The following is a 10,705-nucleotide window of genomic DNA, read 5'->3' as shown; positions in this document are numbered from 1 at the left end:
GAGTCCACAACGAAAGGACGACCAACCCAACCGTTCACCAGTGGGAAAGTCTCAGCCCCAGCGTACAATGTTTTCAGCCAATTCACAAACCCCCCAGGCAGACCGTATCTCAAAAGGGTGGACCAGAGATACTCATGATCAACTCTGTCAAACGCTTTTGCCTGATCCAAAGACAGCATGTACCCCTTCCAGTGCCCAGCTCTGCCCTGTTCCACCGCCTCCCTGACACCCAGGACAGCACTAAAGGTGCTTCGACCTGGGACAGTGCAGTGCTGGACTCCCGAGAGGAGCTGTGGTGCAAACTCGACCAACCTGTTAAACAGTACTTTTGCCAGAATCTTCCGGTCCGTATTGAGAAGCGCTATGGGACGCCAGTTCTCAATACGGGACGGATCTTTACCCTTTGACAGCAGGATCAAGGCTGACCTACCCATTGACTTTGGCAGAGCGCCCGAGGATAGGCACTCATTAAAAACCCCAGTCAAGAGGGGAATCAAAGCTTCCCCAAAGGTCTTATAGAACTCGGACGTTAAGCCATCCGGTCCCGGCGATTTCTTAAGAGCTAACCCTTCAATCGCCCTCTTTACTTCCTCTTCCTTGATTTCCTCTGTCAAAACGCCAAGAGAGGGGCTTATCCTTGGCTCCGGAATGGTTTCAGCCAGGAAAGCCAACATTTTGTCTCGATCTAGTTCCTTCTTACTCAAGAGGTGTGAGTAGAAAGATCTGACCACCTCCAGGATCCCTGATTTGGACCTGTTCAGGGATCCCGTACTATCAATCAGTCCTGCCACATATTTGCAATCCACTGACATCCTACAGTTTTTGTAAGGGTCGGGCGAGCGATACCTCCCGAAGTCCCTCTCAAAAACCAAGGACGTGTGCCTATCATACTGACACCTCTTAAGCAAGGACTTCACACAGGAGATATCCTTGCGGCTACCTCCTGTCGAGACAAGCTGCTCGAGTTTCCTTCTTAGGTCCTGGTACAGACAGTGTCCGGCCAGGCTCCTAAAGTTGGAAAGCTGGCGGAAGAATTTTGCCGCACGTTTCTTGAGCATCTCCCACCACTCTGACTTACTGTTACAAAGGCCCAAAAGAGGTACCTGGCTCTGCAGAAAATCCTCGAAGGACTGTCTGACTTCCGCTTCTTCCAGGAGTGCCGAATTCAATCTCCAAAAGCCCCTTCCCATCCGATGGGTCTCTGCAACGTTCAAAGAAAAAACAATTAAACAGTGATCGGAGAATTCTACCTCCTCAACCACAAGTGGCGAGAAGACAGCCTCCCCCTTCAAATAAAACCTGTCTATTCTAGATCTAATCTGACTACCCCTATGGTATGTGTAACCACTGTGGTCCGGGGTGTGCCTGATGTGGACATCCTCCAGACGAGCCTCACTAACTATGCTATTTAAAGCGACGCTGTCATAACCCAGCCTGTCTTTGGAGCCCCTCCGGTCCTTCTGCCTCACAACTGTGTTGAAGTCTCCTCCAAAGACCACCTGACGGCTGGTAAAAAGAAAAGGCTTGATCTTCATAAAGAGGCATTTGCGGTCCCACTTGGTTTGCGGACCGTAGATGTTTATGAGCCTAAGCTCTTGCCCCTTCATGAAGACGTCCAAGACCAGACACCTCCCCATTTCTACCTCGATCACTCGTCGGCATTTTACCTCTGTTGTCCTGAAAAGGACAGCCACTCCGCTATACGGCTCGGCCGCAAGAGACCAGTAAGATGGCCCGTGCCTCCACTCCCTTCTGGCCTTATGCACTGATGCCAGGTCTGGCACCCTGGTCTCCTGCAAAAATAAAACATCGGCCTCAACCCGGCCGAGAAAATCAAAGGCCGTGAATCTGGCCGCTTCTGACCTAATGCTGGCGACATTAATACTCGCCAGGGTCAACGGAGTAGGTACCGCCATCAAGAGTGATCGAGTTCGACCGCTAGCTTCTTCCCTCCCCCAGTTAGCCCGTCGCTATCTGGGTCCGGGGAATCTTCGTTGCCTCTCTTGAGACTTACACCCGAGAGATCCATATCCTTAGCCAAGTCTTTCACCTCTGGAACCAAAAGAGGAGAGAGTGAGTCCACAACATTACAAACAATATTTACACTCCCATCCCCCGCCACCACCCCCGCCACCACCCCCGTTTCCCCACCCCCCCCTTTGTCCACTAGTGCCGTGACAACCCCCTCCCCAGGCATTTGGCCTACTACCTGGTTCGAGGGTCCAGCACCTCCCGAAGGACCCGACCTTCGCACCGATACCTCACCCCCGCCCTCCTCTTCTTCCGAAGAGGAGGAGATGTCCTCCCGAAGGGCTTGGTACCGGTTGGAGAGCCCTATCAGGGGGGAGCCAGTCAAGCCCTCCTTTGCGATCTGGCCGGTCTTGGATGTTTTTAATTTAGGAGCCCTGGTCTTGCATAGGGTCTTCCTACCAGTGTCCTCTCTTTTGTCTTGCCCCCTCACTTCGTCCTCGTCCAAACTTCCATAGTACGAGGACCCACTAGAGGGGGCTTCTCCTCTCCTCCTCACCAGTCTCCTGATCTCTTCCTCTACCCCACCGTCCCCAAGGGCCTCCGCAGACATACCAGCCTCCTGAGGGACGGCAGACTGAACCCCATGGCTTTGGGGCCCCCCCTGCTCCCTCTCAAGTCGGCGGCACTCCTGCCTCTTCGTTTTAGAAGGAGGCAGGGTCCTTACCTTCCTCGACCCTATCACCCCTCCATCCTCCCCAGCCCCCTCCCCAGCGACACCATCACCACGACCACTACCACTGGCAAGGCTAGGCGCCACCGGGTTGAAGACCAGGTTGGCGAAGGAGCGCGGACAGCGGCTAAAGGGGTGACCTAGGTCACCGCACAGGTTACACCTAATGTCCTTACAAGTGGCGGCAAGATGGCCCAAAGCCCCACACAGCGCACACCTCCTCTCCTTACACTGTGCGCTAAAGTGTGTGGGGCTGCCGCACTTGTGACAGACCTTCGGCTGCCCCTGGTAAAAGACCAGGATCCTGTCCCTCCCCAAGAAAGCAGAGGAGGGCATGTGGGACACCGAGTTCCCCTGGACCTTTAACTTCACGGAAAAGGTCCAGGCACCAGACCAAATCCCGTGCTCGTCCCGATTTTTTTGGGGCATTCCTTTGACCTCGCCATACCTCTCCACCCAGGTCATTATATCAATGCAAGAGAGTGACTCATTACTAGTCAAAATGGTCACTCTCTTGATGACCTCACTCTGCCTTGAAACGGCCTGAACGGCGAAACCCTGCCACTGGGGCAATGCCCGTGCCAGCTCATGACGGGACCAGAAGGATTCCAACCCCTCTGCCGTCATGAAGCTGACATCGAACACCGAGGTGCCGTAGGGATGGATCAGGGCATAGATATCATTAGCCCTAAATCCCATCTCCAGGAGCAGCTCCACAACCCTAGATCTTGGGGGGCTAGCTTCCTTACCGACCCACCGGAGACGGGCCACATTCCTGCGGACACCCCCGGGTCCCCCTGTCGGAAGAGACAACACTGGTGGTCCCTTCCCTTGGTTTTCTCGGAAGGCAGCCTGTCCGTACTTCTCGTACCAGAAAGACAGGTCAACCTGCTCACCCCCTATTTGGACAGAGCTCTCGCCTCTCCTTAGGGCCTCCGCAAGGCGCCGTTGCAAGTTACCATGCACGGCACCCGCGGACAAAGGGGCACTCGGGCCCGCTGCGGCTGCAGCATAGGACCTTCCCACCTGTACAGCTCCCGGAGCCCCAGTAGACACTTTGACAACAGGCGCCCCACTTTCCAGTGAGCCCCCCCTTGGGCTAACCTCCATCAATCCCCCTTCCGGGCCATCTCCGGGAGCTGCATCCACCTCCTGTAATTCCATATGCTCCTCACCCCCATTCAAAATCATACCCCAATTTACACCCCCATCCACACCATTTACACCCCCATCCACACCATTTACATCTCCCAACCCCTCTCCCACCTTTATTTCTTCCCCAGAAACATTCCCCCCACCATCTTCCATCACAATTGAATTTTCACTTTTTTCACCCCCATTCACACCACATGCGTTTTTGCATGCGTTTTTTCCTGCAGGCGCGTTTTCCTGCCTGCAGGACTCTTTCACCCTTGCTGAGCCAGCCATAATGTCAAAATTTGTTTCCCTGGTTGCTTCCTCCTCCACCGGGCGCAACTTTGCAGGGGAAAGCACCACTCTGGGCACCAACTTGTTCTCCCCCAAGGGGATACACATAGCGCCCGTGCCCAACTGCTTGGGACCGAGCACTACGTTCTTATTTGCCACCAAACTGTCCGGCCTCTCAGCCAGTCTCGCCACCGCACTGCTACCGCCACTAGATCTGGCGGCAGCAGTGCCACTGATCTTCGGAACCTGCCCAGCGGGAGGGCTACACATAATCTCCCCTCCGTCAGACCCCCGATCCACTGCAGGATCAGGAGTGAGCTGACTAGAGGGGTTTGCAATGGCATCCCGGGGGACAGGGAGTACGTCGGGCTTACAAAGGGGTACAAACACAAGACGCTCCTCCATGATTGGAGTCTTACCTGCCTTCTCTGCCTTCCGCCTCCTTCTCCTTTCGGCCTTGCTAGACAGGTCGTCCGACACCGGATCCCCTCCGAATGTGAAATCCCCAAAGTTCACCGGTGGGGACCGCACCTGCCTAGTCCTGGCCGTCAGGAGTCCCCCGGGACCGCCACTGCGTCCGGTCTCCTCCGACTCCGACCACGATTCCCCTGAGCCCTCGGAACTGCTCAGCGACATGAGGACACCCGATGGTCGGTGCCTCGCTCCATCTTGCACTTTCAATTCAGGCTTCACAGCACGCTCCCGCTGTGCACAAGGGAGGCTGCCCTCTGATACCTGGCTGCACTCAGACACCTGTGCCTCACTTCCTCCCTGCTTGATTGAGGCCGACTCAGGGATTAACTCTTCGCTTGCCTCTTGGCCTGCATCTTGGGCCGATTCCTGGGCCGATTCCTGGCCCTGTTCCAATGCTCTTTTCCCCAGAGACTTTTTCCATCTTAACAGTCTCTGGCGAAAACTCCCCGAGGACTGCAAAATCAAGTCCAGCCTGGTCTCCAGGAAGCTTATACGCTCCTTCAGCTCCTTTATCTTCTTTGAAATTGCCGGTCTTTTATTCTTTGAACAGTGATCCGCGCGATACCGTTGATCAGCAAGAGACTGCTTCAGGGCCAGTCTCTCCTCCTCTGAAGCCATGTACAGGCTCGTAACTGCCGTTACCCTTTGCCGGAACTGCTGTTGCGGCTCCCTTGGGGCTAATACCGGCCAGTCCTCGAGCCGGTACTCGAGGTCCTCCATATCCAGGATTTCGCCTATTGCCCCGTGCGACACCACGGAGCACCAGGCAGTCTCTGACATACCCGGCACCTCTCGTCCGCTCTCTCCCTTGTCACTCCTTTCACCGGCGGCATCCACCGCCGCGAGCTTTACTCCCGCAGCGGCTCCCGCCATTGCGCCGGCTGCCGCTGCGGGCCTCTCCGTCCTTCCTCCAGTCCGACTCACTGTGTCCAAGGCGAGTAGAGCCTTCACGTCCCCGCAGGACATGGGTTGGCATAACTGCTACGACGCGCCCCAGGACAATCCCGGCTACCTGCTCTCACCGACGGCCCAGCTCGAAACCTGCCGAGCAGGAGGACACCTTCAAACAACCGACCCCCCTTCCAAGGCATCGGAAGACAGTCGAGGACACATGGAAAGAGAGCAACCAAGAGCCCCGTTGTTGGACGCAGATTGGCACTGAGACCGCAACCAGGTTTCGCGACCACATAAATGTAAGTCAACCGGGGTGTTCAATATGCCACTGTGACGCTTCAGGACAGTCCGGGCTACATACTCTCACCGCGGGCCAGCTCTCAACCTGCCGAGGAGGAGGATGCCTTCAAACAACCGACCGACCCTTCCAAGGCATCGGAAGACAGTCTAGGACACATGGAAAGAGAGCAACCAAGAGCCCCGTTGTTGGACGCAGATTGGCACTGAGACCGCAACCAGGTTTCGCGACCACATAAATGTAAGTCAACCGGGGTGTTCAATATGCCACTGTGACGCTTCAGGACAGTCCGGGCTACATACTCTCACCGCGGGCCAGCTCTCAACCTGCCGAGGAGGAGGATGCCTTCAAACAACCGACCGACCCTTCCAAGGCATCGGAAGACAGTCTAGGACACATGGAAAGAGAGCAACCAAGAGCCCCGTTGTTGGACGCAGATTGGCACTGAGACCGCAACCAGGTTTCGCGACCACATAAATGTAAGTCAACCGGGGTGTTCAATATGCCACTGTGACGCTTCAGGACAGTCCGGGCTACATACTCTCACCGCGGCCCAAAGGCAACGGCAACCTCGACAATCCGGGTTAACTGCTCTCACCGGCGGCCCAGCTCGCAACCTGCCGAGATGGAGGACGCCTACGAAGACCGGTCGGTCGGTCGGGGCAGAATCGTAAGTCGAGGACCTGTTTAGAGAGAGCCCAACATAGAGCCGAGAAGATGGAGCGCGCTCATCGTCCCTAACCCTTACCAGTAAGGTATCAAGGACCAGGCTTAGGTAATATGGGACAAAGGCAACGGCAACCTCGACAATCCGGGTTAACTGCTCTCACCGGCGGCCCAGCTCGCAACCTGCCGAGATGGAGGACTCCTACGAAGACCGGTCGGTCGGTCGGGGCAGCATCGTAAGTCGAGGACCTGTTTAGAGAGAGCCCAACATAGAGCCGAGAAGATGGAGCGCGCTCAGTGTCCCTAACCCTTACCAGTAAGGTATCAAGGACCAGGCTTAGGTAATATGGGACAAAGGCAACGGCAACCTCGACAATCCGGGTTAACTGCTCTCACCGGCGGCCCAGCTCGCAACCTGCCGAGATGAAGGATGCCTACGAAGACCGGTCGGTCTTAAGTCGAGGACCTGTTTAGAGAGAGCCCAACATAGAGCCGAGAAGATGGAGCGCGCTCAGCGTCCCTAACCCTTACCAGTAAGGTAACAAGGACCAGGCTTAGGTAATATGGGACAAAGGCAACGGACAACCTCGACAATCCGGGTTAACTGCTCTCTCCGGCGGCCCAGCTCGCAAAGTGCCGAGGAGGACGCCTTTGTCGCCCACGGGGAACCGAGGCCGCTTTCCCGGCGGCTTAGCGGCTCCACATGGGATGGGGCCGCCCCCTCCGGAGAGGGGGGGAGGGAAGCCACCGTGGAGCCGCGTGTGGCTTGCATGCGGGAGCCACACCGACACTTCCAGCCTCGGGCGAGGCGGAAGACGGCTTTGGACTACTTGCGAGAAACAACCGTGCCCCATGCGCGGGTGCGCCTGGGAGCACCTCGGCTAGAGAGGCCCTTGCGAGCAGCGGACATACGGGGGCGGTCACTGCCTCCCCGTCGTTTAAAGCTTTCTCTCGCGCCTCGGGCTCCGGCGACACCAGCGCACTCTCGGACGCCTTTTAGAGTGATAGAAGCAGCACTGAGCAAACGCACCTCGCGGGAGCGAGAGGTACCGGCGCCCGCCTTAGCAGGACCGCCGGGCTTTTTGGGACACCGGCCGTAGGTGGCCGGGGGCGAAACAGACCCGGACGGTGTGGGAGGAAGACGCGCTCGCCGTAACCGACAGGGCTCCAAAGCACTGCCGAGCGAGTGGTCCCTCCGCCGCCGGGTCGCGGGGAGCCAGATCGATCTGAGGAGTCTTGGACAAATTCCAAAGACTCAAACGGCGCGGGAGCACGTGCTCCTCTCACAGCTTAACGACAGGTGGACGAGGCCGACGAGGACTTCCAGGAGACACCATGAGAGGGCCGGTGCCTATCGCTCACACCCTGGAAGTCACTCTCGGCCACGAACGGTTAGGACTTCCCGCTAGGAAGAACCGTAGGGACTTGGAACACGAAACCAAAATGCCCTCTCACAGGATTTCAGGTGAAGGAGATATTCGCACCCCTAAAAGTGTCACCACCTCAAATACACCGGGGTAAGGTGCCAACTTACCCGGGCTCCTGGAACTGCTGCCCGGCTGAAGCCCAAAATAAAAACCTCATAGGGTTTTTCCTCCAAAACGTCAATGAAGACAGACCTGCCAGCGAGGCCGACGGGGACTTCCAGGAGGCCGGCATGACGTGCCACTACATACCGGTCACACCATGGAAGTCCTTCTCGGGTTGGACCAGGTGCAGCTCCCGCTAGAACGTGCAGCACGTCCTCCTTCACGGTACTCTCGATTGGAGTCGCCAACGTGGCCGAGCTCCTACAACTGCTGGTCGGCCTGGGACTCCAGAAAGAATGTACCAAAGTTCTTTCGTGGAAGTTCAGGTGCAGCGGACCGACCAGCCAATGAGGCCAACGGGGACTTCCAGGAGACACCATGAGAGGGCCGGTGCCTATCGCTCACACCCTGGAAGTCACTCTCGGCCACGAACGGTTAGGACTTCCCGCTAGGAAGAACCGTTGGGACTTGGAACTCAAAACCTAAATGCCCTCTCACAGGATTTCAGGTGAAGGAGATATTCGCACCCCTAAAAGTGTCACCACCTCAAATACACCGGGGTAAGGTGCCAACTTACCCGGGCTCCTGGAACTGCTGCCCGGCTGAAGCCCAAAATAATAACCTCATAGGGTTTTTCCTCCAAAACGTCAATGAAGACAGACCTGCGAGCTAGGCCGACGGGGACTTCCAGGAGGCCGGCATGGCGTGCCACTACATACCGGCCACACCATGGAAGTCATTCTCGGGTTGGACCAGGTGCAGCTCCCGCTAGAACGTGCAGCACGTCCTCCTTCACGGTACTCTCGATTGGAGTCGCCAACGTGGCCGAGCTCCTACAACTGCTGGTCGGCCTGGGACTCCAGAAAGAATGTACCAAAGTTCTTTCGTGGAAGTTCAGGTGCAGCGGACCGACCAGCCAATGAGGCCAACGGGGACTTCCAGGAGACACCATGAGAGGGCCGGTGCCTATCGCTCACACCCTGGAAGTCACTCTCGGCCACGAACGGTTAGGACTTCCCGCTAGGAAGAACCGTTGGGACTTGGAACTCAAAACCTAAATGCCCTCTCACAGGATTTCAGGTGAAGGAGATATTCGCACCCCTAAAAGTGTCACCACCTCAAATACACCGGGGTAAGGTGCCAACTTACCCGGGCTCCTGGAACTGCTGCCCGGCTGAAGCCCAAAATAATAACCTCATAGGGTTTTTCCTCCAAAACGTCAATGAAGACAGACCTGCGAGCTAGGCCGACGGGGACTTCCAGGAGGCCGGCATGGCGTGCCACTACATACCGGCCACACCATGGAAGTCATTCTCGGGTTGGACCAGGTGCAGCTCCCGCTAGAACGTGCAGCACGTCCTCCTTCACGGTACTCTCGATTGGAGTCGCCAACGTGACCGAGCTCCTACAACTGCTGGTCGGCCTGGGACTCCAGAAAGAATGTACCAAAGTTCTTTCGTGGAAGTTCAGGTGCAGCGGACCGACCAGCCAATGAGGCCAACGGGGACTTCCAGGAGACACCATGAGAGGGCCGGTGCCTATCGCTCACACCCTGGAAGTCACTCTCGGCCACGGACGGTTAGGACTTCCCGCTAGGAAGAACCGTTGGGACTTGGAACTCAAAACCTAAATGCCCTCTCACAGGATTTCAGGTGAAGGAGATATTCGCACCCCTAAAAGTGTCACCACCTCAAATACACCGGGGTAAGGTGCCAACTTACCCGGGCTCCTGGAACTGCTGCCCGGCTGAAGCCCAAAATAATAACCTCATAGGGTTTTTCCTCCAAAACGTCAATGAAGACAGACCTGCGAGCTAGGCCGACGGGGACTTCCAGGAGGCCGGCATGGCGTGCCACTACATACCGGCCACACCATGGAAGTCATTCTCGGGTTGGACCAGGTGCAGCTCCCGCTAGAACGTGCAGCACGTCCTCCTTCACGGTACTCTCGATTGGAGTCGCCAACGTGGCCGAGCTCCTACAACTGCTGGTCGGCCTGGGACTCCAGAAAGAATGCACCAAAGTTCTTTCGTGGAAGTTCAGGTGCAGCGGACCGACCAGCCAACGAGGCCGACGGGTACTTCCAGGAGGCCGGCATGACGTGCCACTACATACCAGTCACACCATGGAAGTCCTTCTCGGCCACGAAGGGTTAGGACTTCCCGCTAGGAAGAACCGTTGGGACTTGGAACGCGGAGCAGAAATGCCCTCTCACAGGTTTTCAGGTGAAGGAGATATTCGCTCCCCTAAAAGTGTCACCACCTCAAATACACCGGGGTAAGGTGCCAACTTACCCGGGCTCCTGGAACTGCTGCCCGGCTGAAGCCCAAAATAAAAACCTCATAGGGTTTTTCCTCCAAAACGTCAATGAAGACAGACCTGCGAGCTAGGCCGACGGGGACTTCCAGGAGGCCGGCATGGCGTGCCACTACATACCGGCCACACCATGGAAGTCATTCTCGGGTTGGACCAGGTGCAGCTCCCGCTAGAACGTGCAGCACGTCCTCCTTCACGGTACTCTCGATTGGAGTCGCCAACGTGGCCGAGCTCCTACAACTGCTGGTCGGCCTGGGACTCCAGAAAGAATGCACCAAAGTTCTTTCGTGGAAGTTCAGGTGCAGCGGACCGACCAGCCAACGAGGCCGACGGGGACTTCCAGGAGACACCATGAGAGGGCCGGTGCCTATCGCTCACACCCTGGAAGTCACTCTCGGCC

The sequence above is a fragment of the Rhinoderma darwinii genome, chromosome 4 (genome assembly GCF_050947455.1).
Source record: "Rhinoderma darwinii isolate aRhiDar2 chromosome 4, aRhiDar2.hap1, whole genome shotgun sequence".
Taxonomy (NCBI): Eukaryota; Metazoa; Chordata; class Amphibia; order Anura; family Rhinodermatidae; genus Rhinoderma; species Rhinoderma darwinii.
The sequence above is the reverse complement of the archived record's forward strand: the minus strand, read 5'-3'. Positions refer to the sequence as shown.